We start from the raw sequence: 12,087 nt of genomic DNA on the forward strand, positions 1-12,087 counted from the left end.
TTATCGAAACTAGAAGGATCCATTTATGGGAAAAATATGGTATGTTAATCTGTGTGTTCTACAGCTCTGCTAAACATAGCCTAAGAGACAAAGCATACATCTCTTAGATCACAGGGTAGCTATTTGGGCTGAGAAAGCTTGGATGAAAGCAATTCCCCAAGGCATTGTAACAGCAAAGTGGTGTGTAGGCCTTGGTATTCCAAAGGTTTACACCCTTCTCCAAAATGTTTCCTGCCCTCAGTGGCCTCTGTGTTACATTTTACCAAGCCAGATATTATGACTGGATTTCATGCTCTATATTAACTCAAATACTCAAACTGATAGCACAGCTTGCAGCCCCCAATCACAAAATTCAACCTCAGTCCTTGTCTGACCATGAAGCCCCTCCATGGAGTCCAGCCAGTGGCAATTTCCAGTCAGAAAACACAGCCTGGAGCTCCCCCTGACCAGGAGCAATTTTTGAGCCCAGCCCATAGGCCTGCCTGATTACAAAATCCAACAAGTTGACACTGCCCAAACAGACTTGATTGCTGAGGCCAGTTCAAGGGTCCACATAACAACAGAACACAGCCTGCAGTCTCTCCCATCCAGTGGCACCCTCTACTAACCTCAGAGCCAGGTGGTACACTTGTCCAACTAAAGACCCTGTTAGAAAACATCAACCAGATGCTACCAGCTGAACTGTCCAGAACACCAAGCTGATCTGAGTGGTGAAGGTCTTTCCCCACCAAAGCAAACCTATAAAGTCTGGAAGAAAGAACTACTTCTTCAAATGCACAGATATCGGTACAAGAATCGAGAATCATGAAGAATCATCTAAACATGAAATCAAGAAAAGAAACTAATAAAATGCCAATATTGACCCTACAGAAATGAAGAACAGTGAACTGTCTGACAAAGAATTCAGATTAATATTTTAAAGTTCAATAAACTACAATAACACACAGCTAAACAAAATATTAAAACAATGAATGGAAAATGTGATAAATTCAAACAAGAAAAAGAAACTGTCATTTAAAAAAAAAATCTAGGGACACCTGGGTGGCTCAGTTGATTAAGCCGCTGCCTTCAGCTCAGGTCATGATCCCAGAGTCCTGGGATCGAGTCCTGCATCAGGCTCCTTGCTCAGTGAGGAATCTGCTTCTCTCTCTGCCTCTGTCTGCCGCTCTGCCTGCTTGTGTTCTCCCGCACTCTCTCTGTCTCTCTGACAAATAAATAAATAAATAAATCTAAGGGCTGGAAAATACAATGACTAAACTGAAGAATTCAATAGAGATATTCAATACCAGATCCAATAAGTAGAAGAATCAGTGAACTCAAAGATAGATCATTTGAAATTACCCAGTCAGAGAAGCAAAAGGAAAGAAGAATGGAAAGGAAAGTAGAGTGCCTATGGATGCCATAAAAGGAAATAAAATACACATTATGGGAATTGCATAGGAAGAGAAAGAAGGAAGGACAGAAATTCTATTTAAAGAAATAATGGCTAAATATATCAAAAACTTGGGGAAAAGATATATAGCCAGATTCATGAGGTCCAAAAGACCCCAGATAGTTTGAACCTGAAAAGGGCCACAAGACCCATAATTAAATTGTCAAAAGCCAAAGAGAAAGAATTTTGAAAGCAGCAAGAAAAAATCAACTCATCACATACAAGGGAACCTTCATAAGATTATCAGGAGACATCCCAGCAAAAATTATGCAGGTCAAAAGAGAATGTGATAGTACAGTCAAAATGTTGAGAGAATAAAACTGTAAACCAAAATACTCCATATGGCAAAACTGTCCATCAGAAATGAAGGAGAGATAAAGAATTTCCCAAACAGAAAAGCTGAGAGTTCATCACTGTTAAACTCGCTAACAGGTGTTCTTCAACCTGAAATGAAAGGATCATTAACATCCCAAAACTATATGAACATGTGAAAGTAAATGTAAATATACAGCCAGATTTTCTGGTATTATATTGGTGCTGCATTAATCACTTGTACCTCTAGTTTAAAAGTTAACAAACTTAATAAAAGCAGTTATAAAAATCACTTGCACCTCTAGTTTAAAAGTTAACAAACTTAATAAAAGCAGTTATAAATAATTTTTATAATAATAATAATAATAATAATAATATAAAAAATTATAACAATAACATAAAATGTAAAGCCCAGAATAGTAAAAGTATAGTTTCTACATTCTATCAAAGTTAAGTTGTTACCAGTATAAAATAGGTTGTCATAACTCTATTTCACAAGAAGGAAACATTTATAGTAGAGACACAAAGGATTACAAAAAAGGAGTCAAACCACACCACCATGAAAAACAAAAACAAAAACGAAAACATTGAATCATAAAGGAAGACAAAAGAGGGAGAAGAAGACAGGAACTACAAAACAATCAGAAAACAAATAACAAAATGGCAATAATAAGTTCTTATCTATCAATAATTACTTTAAACATAAATGAATAAAACTCCTCAATAAAAAGATATATACTGTCTAATTGGATTAAAAATAAAACAAAACCAAGAGCCAAAGAAATGCTACCTCAGACAGACTCATTTTAGCTTTAATGCAGATAGACTGAGACGAAGAGATGGAAAAAGATACTCCAAGCAAATGGTAACCAAAATAAAGCAAGGATAGCTATACTCATATAAGACAAAATAAACTTTAAGCTAAACATGGTCAAAAGAAATAAAAAGTTAATTACATAATGATAAAGAGGTCCATGAGAAGATAAAACAATTATACATATTTATGCACCCAACATCAGACCACATAATTATATAATGAAAATACTAACAAAACTTAAAGAAGAAATAAACATAATATATGAGGCCCACTTTCAACAATGAATGTATCCTCCAGTTATAAAATCAATAAGAAAACAATTTATTTGGAAAACACTGTAAGCCAAATGGACTCAAGAGGCATAAATAGACCATTCCATTCACAGCAACAGGATATTCTTTTCAGGTATACGTGAAACATTCTATAGGATAGATCATCTGTTAGGACATGAAACAGGTCTCAATAAATTCAAAAATATAGAAATTATATCAAGTATTTTTTCCAGTCACAATGGTGTGAAATTAGAAATCAATTGCTAGAAGAAAACTGGAAATTTTTCTTTAAAAATGGAAATTAGAAAGACTCCCAAAACCCACAGGATGAAAGAAAAAATATCATAAGGAAAATAAACAAAATATCTTGAAACAAACAGAAATGAAAACACAGCATACCAAACTTGTAGAATGCAACAAAAGCAATTCTTAGAGGAAATTTTATAGTTATAAATACATACAATAAGAAAAAAAATCCCAAACAACCTAACATTACATCTAAAACTAGAATGAATGAAAATGAACTAGAAAATGAAAAACAAATTAAGTTCAAAATCAGTAGAAGGGGGAAATGATGATTAGATTATAAATAAATGAAATAGAGAATAAGAAAAAATAAAAAATATTTTAAAAACTTTGACAGTTTTTTTAAATAAACAAAATTGACAAACCTTTAACTAGACTAACCAAGGAAATAAGAGAAGACTTAAAACAAAATTATAAGTTAAAGAGGAAACATTACAACTGACACCACAGAATTACGAATGATCATGAGACTACTATGAACAATTATACACTAACAAATTGGACAACCTACGAGAAATTGAATACCTAGAAATGTAACAACCTACCAAGACTAAGTAATGAAAAAATAGAAAACATGAACATATAAATAATGACTAAGAAAATAGAAGAGTGATCAAAACCTTCCTAACAACAGCAACAAAAAAGCCCAAGACAAGATGACTTCATTTAAATGTTTTACCAAACATTTAAAGAAAAATTAATACAATTTTTCTCAAACTATTAAACACACACACACACACAAAAAAAAAAAAAAAAAAAAAACAGAAGAGAACACACCCAAACTCATTTTATGAGGCCAGCATTACCCTGATTCCAAATACACAAGAACACTATAAGAAAGAAAATTATATGTCCATATCTCTGATGAACATAAATGCAAAAAGTTCTAAATATACTGGTAAACCAAATTTAATAGCATATTAAAAAATACACCATTATCAAGTGGGATTTATCCCTGGGATATAAGGAGGCTCACAAATCAATGTGATATATCACACTGATAGAGTAAAAGTTAAAAATCATGAGACTATTTTAATAGATGTAGGAAAAGCATGACAAAATTCAACACCCTTTCATGATATAAACCCTCAACAAGTTTTGCACAGAATGTAACTCAAAATAATAAAATCCACATATAACAAGCCCATAGCTAACATCATACTGAACTTTTTGAAAACCTTTCCTCTAAGATCAAGAACAAGGCAAAGATGCTCTTTACCACCCCTCTTCAACACAGTGTTAGAAGTCCTAGTCAGAGCAATCAGGCTAGAAAAAGAAATAAAAGCCATCCAAATTATTTACATATATAAAAAATTGTCTCTGTTTGCAGATGAGATAAACTTATATGTAGAAAAACCTAAAATCCCTACAAAAAAAAACCTGTTATAATAAATTAATTCAGTAATGTTGTAGGATACAAAATCAAATCAACAACTAGTTGTGTTTATATACACTAACAAAGAACTATCTGAAAAAGAAATAAAGAAAACAATCCCACTTATAATTGCATAAAAACAATATAATACTTAGAAACTAATTTAACCAAGGAGGTGAAACCTCTGTAACTGAAAACTGTAAGACATTAATGAAAGAAATTTAAAAAGATACAAATAAATGAAAAGTTATTCTGTGTTCATATATCAGAAGAGTTAATATTGATAAAATGTCCATAATACCCAAAGTGATCTATGGATTCAGGGCAATCCTTATCAAAATTCCAGTGGCATTTTCCACAAAAATAGAAAAGCAATCCTAAAATATATATGGAACCACAAAAGAACTCAAATGTCCAAAACAATCCTAAGGAAAAAGAACAAAATTGGAGGGTTCAAAATTCCTGATTTCAAATTACACTACAAAACTGTACTAATCAAAATATAATACTGGCATAAAAACAGATCCACATACCAATGGAAAGCATAGGAAGCCCCAAAATAAACCCATGCACATATCATCAATTAATGTCTGACAAAGAGCCTAAGAACATGCAGGGGGGAATGATAATCTCCTCATAAAATGGTGTTGGAAAAAACTGGACAGCTACATGCAAAAGGACAAAACTGGACCAATATTTTAGACTATAACCAAAGTTAATTCAAAACAGATTAAAGACGTGAATGTAAAACCTGAAATAAAACTCTGAGAAGAAAGAACAGGGAATAAGCTCCTTGACATTGTATGGGCAATGAATTTTTGGGTAGGACACCACAATCACAGGAAACCAAAAAATCTGTGGATTACATCAAGCAAATAATATCTACAGAAAAAAAGAAAGGATCAATAAATTGAAAATTCAACCTATAGAATATAAGAAATAATTGCAAATTATATATCTCATAAGAGGTTCATATAAAAAATATATAGAGATACACACACATACACACACACTTCTGGATATATCAGAATGAAAAAGAATTACTTTCTGGAACAGTTATCTGCACCCTCATGTTCATTGTAGCATTGTTTCCAATATCCAAAAATTAGATACAACATAAGTGTCTGTGGATGAATGGGTAACAAAAATATAGTGTATATATATCAATGGAATATTACTCAGCCATAAAACAAAGGAAATCCTGACATTTGCAACTACATAGTTGAACCTGAAGGGTATTATGCTAAGTGAAATAAATCATACAAAGAATGATAAATACTCTATAATCTCACTTACATGTAGACTCCTAAAGAAATCATAAAAACTGAGAATTGGTGATTATCTAGGGCTGGTGGGGATAAGGGCAATGAGGAGAGGTTGGCCAAAGTGTACTAACTTTTAACTATAAAAGGAACAAGTTCAGAGGTTCTAATATAAGCACAATGACTAGCGTTAACAATATTATTTACTGGAAGTTGCTAAGAAGTAGATCTTAAAAGTTTTAATCACAAAAAGAAAAAAATAACTATATGAGGTGATGAGTGCATTAACTAACTTTATTGTGGTAATAATCTTGTAATACATATGTATAACAAATCATCATGTTGTACATTTTAAATCTAACTATGTTATATGTAATTTTAGCTCAATAAACCTGGAAGGAGTGGGGAGACAGTTTCCACTCTTTCCTAATTGGGACCCCAAGCTTGCAATAGGTTATTTGCTGAGACGGAAAATTCAGTTTTCTCTAGAGCTCTCCTACCCTTAAAATTGAATCTGATCCTCTGTTTTGTTGTTGTTGTTGTTGTTGTTGTTTTGTTTTGTTTTGTTTTAGCCTTAAGAAATGAGAGTTTCTTCACATTTTGCCAAGAAAGACCCTCTGGTTTTCATGTTTCACTTTAAATTGGTGACTAGTAACCTAAGCCTTTGTGTTTCCCAGTAAATTGTTGCCAGTTGGCAGTAGACTTCCAATTGTATTGTCCTGTATTTACTGCTTGTCCTAAGACTCTCACATATTGAAGTTACTGTGCCCACTTGTGCATTTCCTTCTACTGGTATGTTATCTTAGTTTACCACTAGTAAAACTTTTTAACAATTGTGCTGCTTGAGTATACCTGGAATATCTGCACTCCATTCATCATCTATAATGAAGTGTGCATTGCCCTCTGACTGGTAGGTGACCAAACTTCAATATCTCTTTCAGAATCAGTTGCCTTGAACCACCCCAATTCTGGTACCAACTCTCTTACATCAGTCTTCATTTACTGGAGAGCAGAATCTGGAACAAAGATCTGAATGCAAAAAGTTTAATTTGCTTAGGATTAACACCTGTGGAGGAATGAGGGCAGCAAGAATGGACAGAGGAATAAACTGAGCAACAGTGTTATTCTAACAGAAACTCAGCCAGTTCCATGGAGACTTCTGAATTTGCAGTGGCCCATAATTGTCTCCCCCAGCACCACCAAAAAAAAAAAGGGGGGGTGGGCAGCACATATTTATTCCCAAAATGAATCAGTCAATACATATAAACCACCCAAGGGAAAAGAGTATAAACACCGGTGACACAACTCTCTTCAACTGAGAGCAAACCCTAAGTGTGGAATTAACTATGAACAGTGTGCAAGTAACTTAAAACAGCAGAGGAATTGACTCTGAAGGATTTCTAGTTGACACACCGTAGCATTTTCTATAAATCACTGGGCGGAAAATTTTCACTGAAGTGATAATCTCCTCATTTCTTACATCTATATATCTGTCTCCAGGTGCTGAATTTGTTTAAAGGATAACCTATCCATCCTAAACTACTATTTAAAAGTGTGTAATATCTGACCAAGAGTAAACTTTAGTTTACAAATAACCCCTCTAATCTATAGAAAAAAAGACCTTCTACCCTACAGTAAAATGTTTTTTTTTATGTCTTTGTTTTTTATGAGTGAAAAACCAAAGAACAGAGCTATACCTATAAAGACAATATGAATTCTGCAAGAAATGTGAGTGAATCTGTTTCATTTTTTTATTAACTAGTATGTTTTCACTCATATTTCCAAACATTTAAGTATTTAAAATTAGAAAATCCCACTCCACTCATTATTGGGACTTAAAATATATCTGTATGGAATATAACAAAGTTTTAAGTAGAATAATAGATTGATTTTTTTTTTATAAACGTCTCCTTTTTCTATGAAAAATGTTTTCTAAGATTAGCTTCTATAGCTCTTAGGCCTTATGAGAGGACTCTATGGGTTAAGAAAAGCTAAATAGGAAGGTGGGAAAAATGGAAGTAGAAGTTTCTCATTCAGAAACTTAAGGTTTCTGAATTCTAAGTTAAATGTCTGAGTATATATGGGTTCAGGATCCATATCCTGTGATAGATGATGCATTCTTTACACCATTCTAAAACCATTCTCACATGACCCCCCTAATTTCATGAAGTCAGATAAATTACCTGAATATATCTTTATGCTTTGCTATCTTCTAAAGAGTCTAGAAGCTGCAAGCGTTTGACAGTGACTGTACTTGAAAGACTTAAAGTTTCCCATAAAAAAAAAAAATCCATCCAATTCTAGTCCTCAAATCCATTACAAAGGGTCAGACAAAAATAGACATAATATCATCCTGTCTAAATTTTTAAAATCCATTCCAGTTAATTCCCTCCATCCCCATACAAATTTCTTCCTTCTCTCCTATTTTAAAATAATTAATTTTTAAATTAAAATTTAACTAATTTTTTGTTTTAAAACAAAAATTTCCATAAATACCAATAAATGCAAAATGGTAATGGATGATAAAGAATATATAAGAAAAAATGGGGAAAGCTGAGAAAGGCAGAGCCCACTCTCTTGTTTTGTTATCCCCAGGAGGTTTCTATGTAAAAGAACTCACAATGACTATATTTATATCTATCTATCTATCTATCTATCTATCTATCTATCTATAAAACCATCCCTCAATAGAACCTGATAAACTGCTCTTCTGCCAAGAGCTTTAGAAAACTTAGTCCCAGTCAGCTAAGCTCAATTGAAACTGTCTGTAAAACATTTTATTGGTTGTCTAAATTGCATGAGCAAAGCCCATCAGGTCTGCTAAGCTTTGCTTAACATCAATCAGTTTTGGATAACAACCCCTGACTTCTCAAGGTCACATAGATGCTCAAAGGTGTGTGGTTGCTTCCTGAACACCTACCTGTTAAAGAAGATAGTTCCCTGCACCCACGATGTTAATTACACTGAAAAGACCCTTGAGATAAGTTAGTGCTTAATGGCATTTACATTATGTAAAGAAACAGGTTCTACAGACAGACTTCAATGGATGTACAAGAACAGCATAAAACAAAAAAAAAGAGTACACATAATTATTACAGTTAGTGGCATCACTAATAATGAACTATTTTACTATATGAATGAGTGCTATAGACTGAATTTTTATATCATCCGCACCAAATTCATATGTACAGCCTAAACCCTAATGTGATGGTATTTGGAGATGTGGCCTTTGGTGGGTGATTAGATCATAAGAGTGAGTGGAGCCCTCATGAATGTATCTAGAGCCCTTATAAAAGAGACTATAGAAACCTCCCTAATCACATCAACCCTGTAAGGGCAAGATGATGGTCATCTATAAAACAGAAAGCAAGTTCTCACCAGACACTGATTATGTGCCTTGATCTTCAACTCCCCAGCCTCCAAAACTCTGAGAAAAAAACTTTTTTGTTTGTTTGTTTATTGTTAAAGTCACCTAGTTTATGGTATTTGTGTTCTAGATTTCCAAACAGACCAAGACAGTAGGAACCCTAGTTTTTAACATTTATCAATATTCATTGTGTGATTACTTACATCAAGGTTAATTATGTAGGTGATGTAAGTATGTAAAAATATTCTGAATATTTAACACTTGGTCCTGAGAGATGGAGCAAAGCACAAGGCATCTCTGCTATGGTGCTAGTATAGCCTAATGGCACTAAAAGAAGCAAGATAGAGATAATTATCTTGACTAAAGATACTGCCCTTTTTCTAAAGCAGCAACAATAATAACAGAGGAGTGCTAGTTCAGGTTATAATAGAGATAAAATGAGAAAGGCAATATAATTATACCAAAGATTGTGTAAAATGAGGTAGGGGAGGGTAAAAGAGATGTGCTCTAAAAATTATAAAGAAGCTGAAAAAAAGGAAGATAAACAACTATGGGATCACAAAGGGAGAACTCAAAAGATAAGTGATACCATAAAGTAAAGTAATATTAGAATAACTGGGATCCCAGAAGAAGAAGAGAGAGAGAGAGGAGCAGAAGGCATATTGGAGCAAATTATAGCTGAAAACTTACCTAATCTGGGGAAGGAAATAGGCATCAACAATCCAGGAGGCCAAGAGAACCCATTTAAAATCAATAAAAATATGTCAACACCTTGACATAAAATAGTGAAACTTAAAAATCTCAGAGACAAAGGGAAAATCCTGAAAGCAGCTCAAGACAAGAGGTCTGTAACCTTCAAGGGTAGAAACATTAGACTGGCTGCAGACCCATCCACAGAAACCTAACCCGTCCAGAAAGGATTGGCAAGATATACTCAGGGTGCTAAATGAGAAAAATATGCAGCCAAGAATATTTTATCCAGCTAGGATGACATTCAAAATAGAAGGATTGATTAAAAAGCTTCCAGGACAAATAGAAACAAAAAGAATTTGTGTTCATCAAACCAGCCCTAAAAGAAATATTAAAAGGGATCCTCTAAGCAAAGAAACAGCCCAAAAGTAAGACAGACCAGAAAGAAACAGAGACAATATACAATAACAGTCATTTTACAAATATTACAATGGAACTAAATTCTTATCTTTCAATAGTTACTCTGAACTCAATGAAATGGAATTCAAAAGAATAGTAGAACAAATCAGCAAAACCAGGAGTTGGTTCTTGAAAGAATTAGTAATATTGATAAACCCATGGACAGACTTGTCAGAAAGAAAAGAGAAAGGACCTACAAAAATAAAATCATGAATGAAAGAGGAGAGATCATGATCAACACTGAAAAAATATAATTATAAGCACATATTAAGAGCAACTATATGCCAACAAGTTAGGCAATCTAGAAAAAATGGAGGCATTCCTAGAGATGTATAAATTACCAAAACTAAATCAGGAAGAAATAAAAAATTGAAGAGACCCATCACCAGCAAGGAAATTAAAGCAGTCATCAAAAATATCCCAACAAATAAGAGCCCAAGGCCAGATGGCTTTCCAGGGGAATTCGACCAAACATTTAAAGAAGAATTAATACCTAATCTTCTGAATCTGTTTCAAAAAGTATAAATGGAAGGAAGACTTCCAAACTCTTTCTGTGAGGCCAGCTATACTATGATCCCAAAACCACACAAAGACCCCCACCAAAAAAGAGAATTACAGACCAAGGTCCCTGATGAACATGGATACAACAACTCTCTCCAAAATGCTAGCTAATAGGATCCAACAATATTATTCACCATGATCAAGTAGGATTTATTCTTGGGCTGCAAGGGCAGTTCAACAACCACAAATCAATTAATGTGATATACTACATAAATAAAGGAAAGTACAAGAATCTTGTGATCCTCTTAATAAATGTAGAAAAAGCATTTGAGAAAGTGCAGCATCTGCTTTTGTTTAAAACTCTTCCCAGTGTAGCCCAGTGTCAGGATAGAGGGAACATACCTCAACATCATAAAAACCATCTATGAAAAACCCACAGTGAATATCATTCTCAATGGGGAAAAACTGAGAGCTTTTCCCCTAAGGTCAGGAATGAAACAAGGATATCCACTACCACCATTGTTGTTCCACATAGTACTAGGAGTCCTAGCCTCAGCAATCAGACAACAACATAAATAAATAAATAAATAAATAAATAAATAAATGGAACCCAAATTGGCAAAGAAGAAGTCAAACTTTCACTCTTTGCAGATGATATGATACTTTATGTAGAAAACCCAAAAGACTTCACCCCAAAATTGCTAGAACTCATAGAGAAATTCCATTAAGTGTCAGAATATAAAATCAATGCACAGAAATCTGTTGCATTTCTATATACCAACAACAAGACAGAAGAAGGAGCTGATACCCTTTACAATTGTTTCCAAAACCATAAGATACCTAGGAATAAATCTAACCAAAGGGGCAAAGAATTTGTACTCAGAAAACTATAGAACATTCACGAAAGAAATTGAGGAAGAAAAAAAGAAATGAAAAAACATTCCATGCTCTTGGGTTGTAGGAAAAATATTGTTTAAAAAGTCTAATCTGTCTAGAGCTATCTACACATTCAATGTAATCCCTATCAAAATACCATAAACTTTTTTCACAGAACTGGAACTAATAATCCTAAAATTTGTATGGAATCAGAAAAGATCCTGAATAGCCAAAGAAATGTTGAAAAAGAAAACCAAAACTGATGGCATCATAATTCCGGACTTTAACCTCTCTTACAAAGTGGTAATCATAATGACAGCATGGTACTAGCACAGAAACAAACACATGCATCAGTGGAACAGAATAGAGAACCCAAAAATGGACTCTCAACTCTATGGTCAACTAATCTTTGACAAAG

Source organism: Mustela lutreola, chromosome 2, assembly GCF_030435805.1.
Source record: "Mustela lutreola isolate mMusLut2 chromosome 2, mMusLut2.pri, whole genome shotgun sequence".
In the NCBI taxonomy this organism is placed as follows: Eukaryota; Metazoa; Chordata; class Mammalia; order Carnivora; family Mustelidae; genus Mustela; species Mustela lutreola.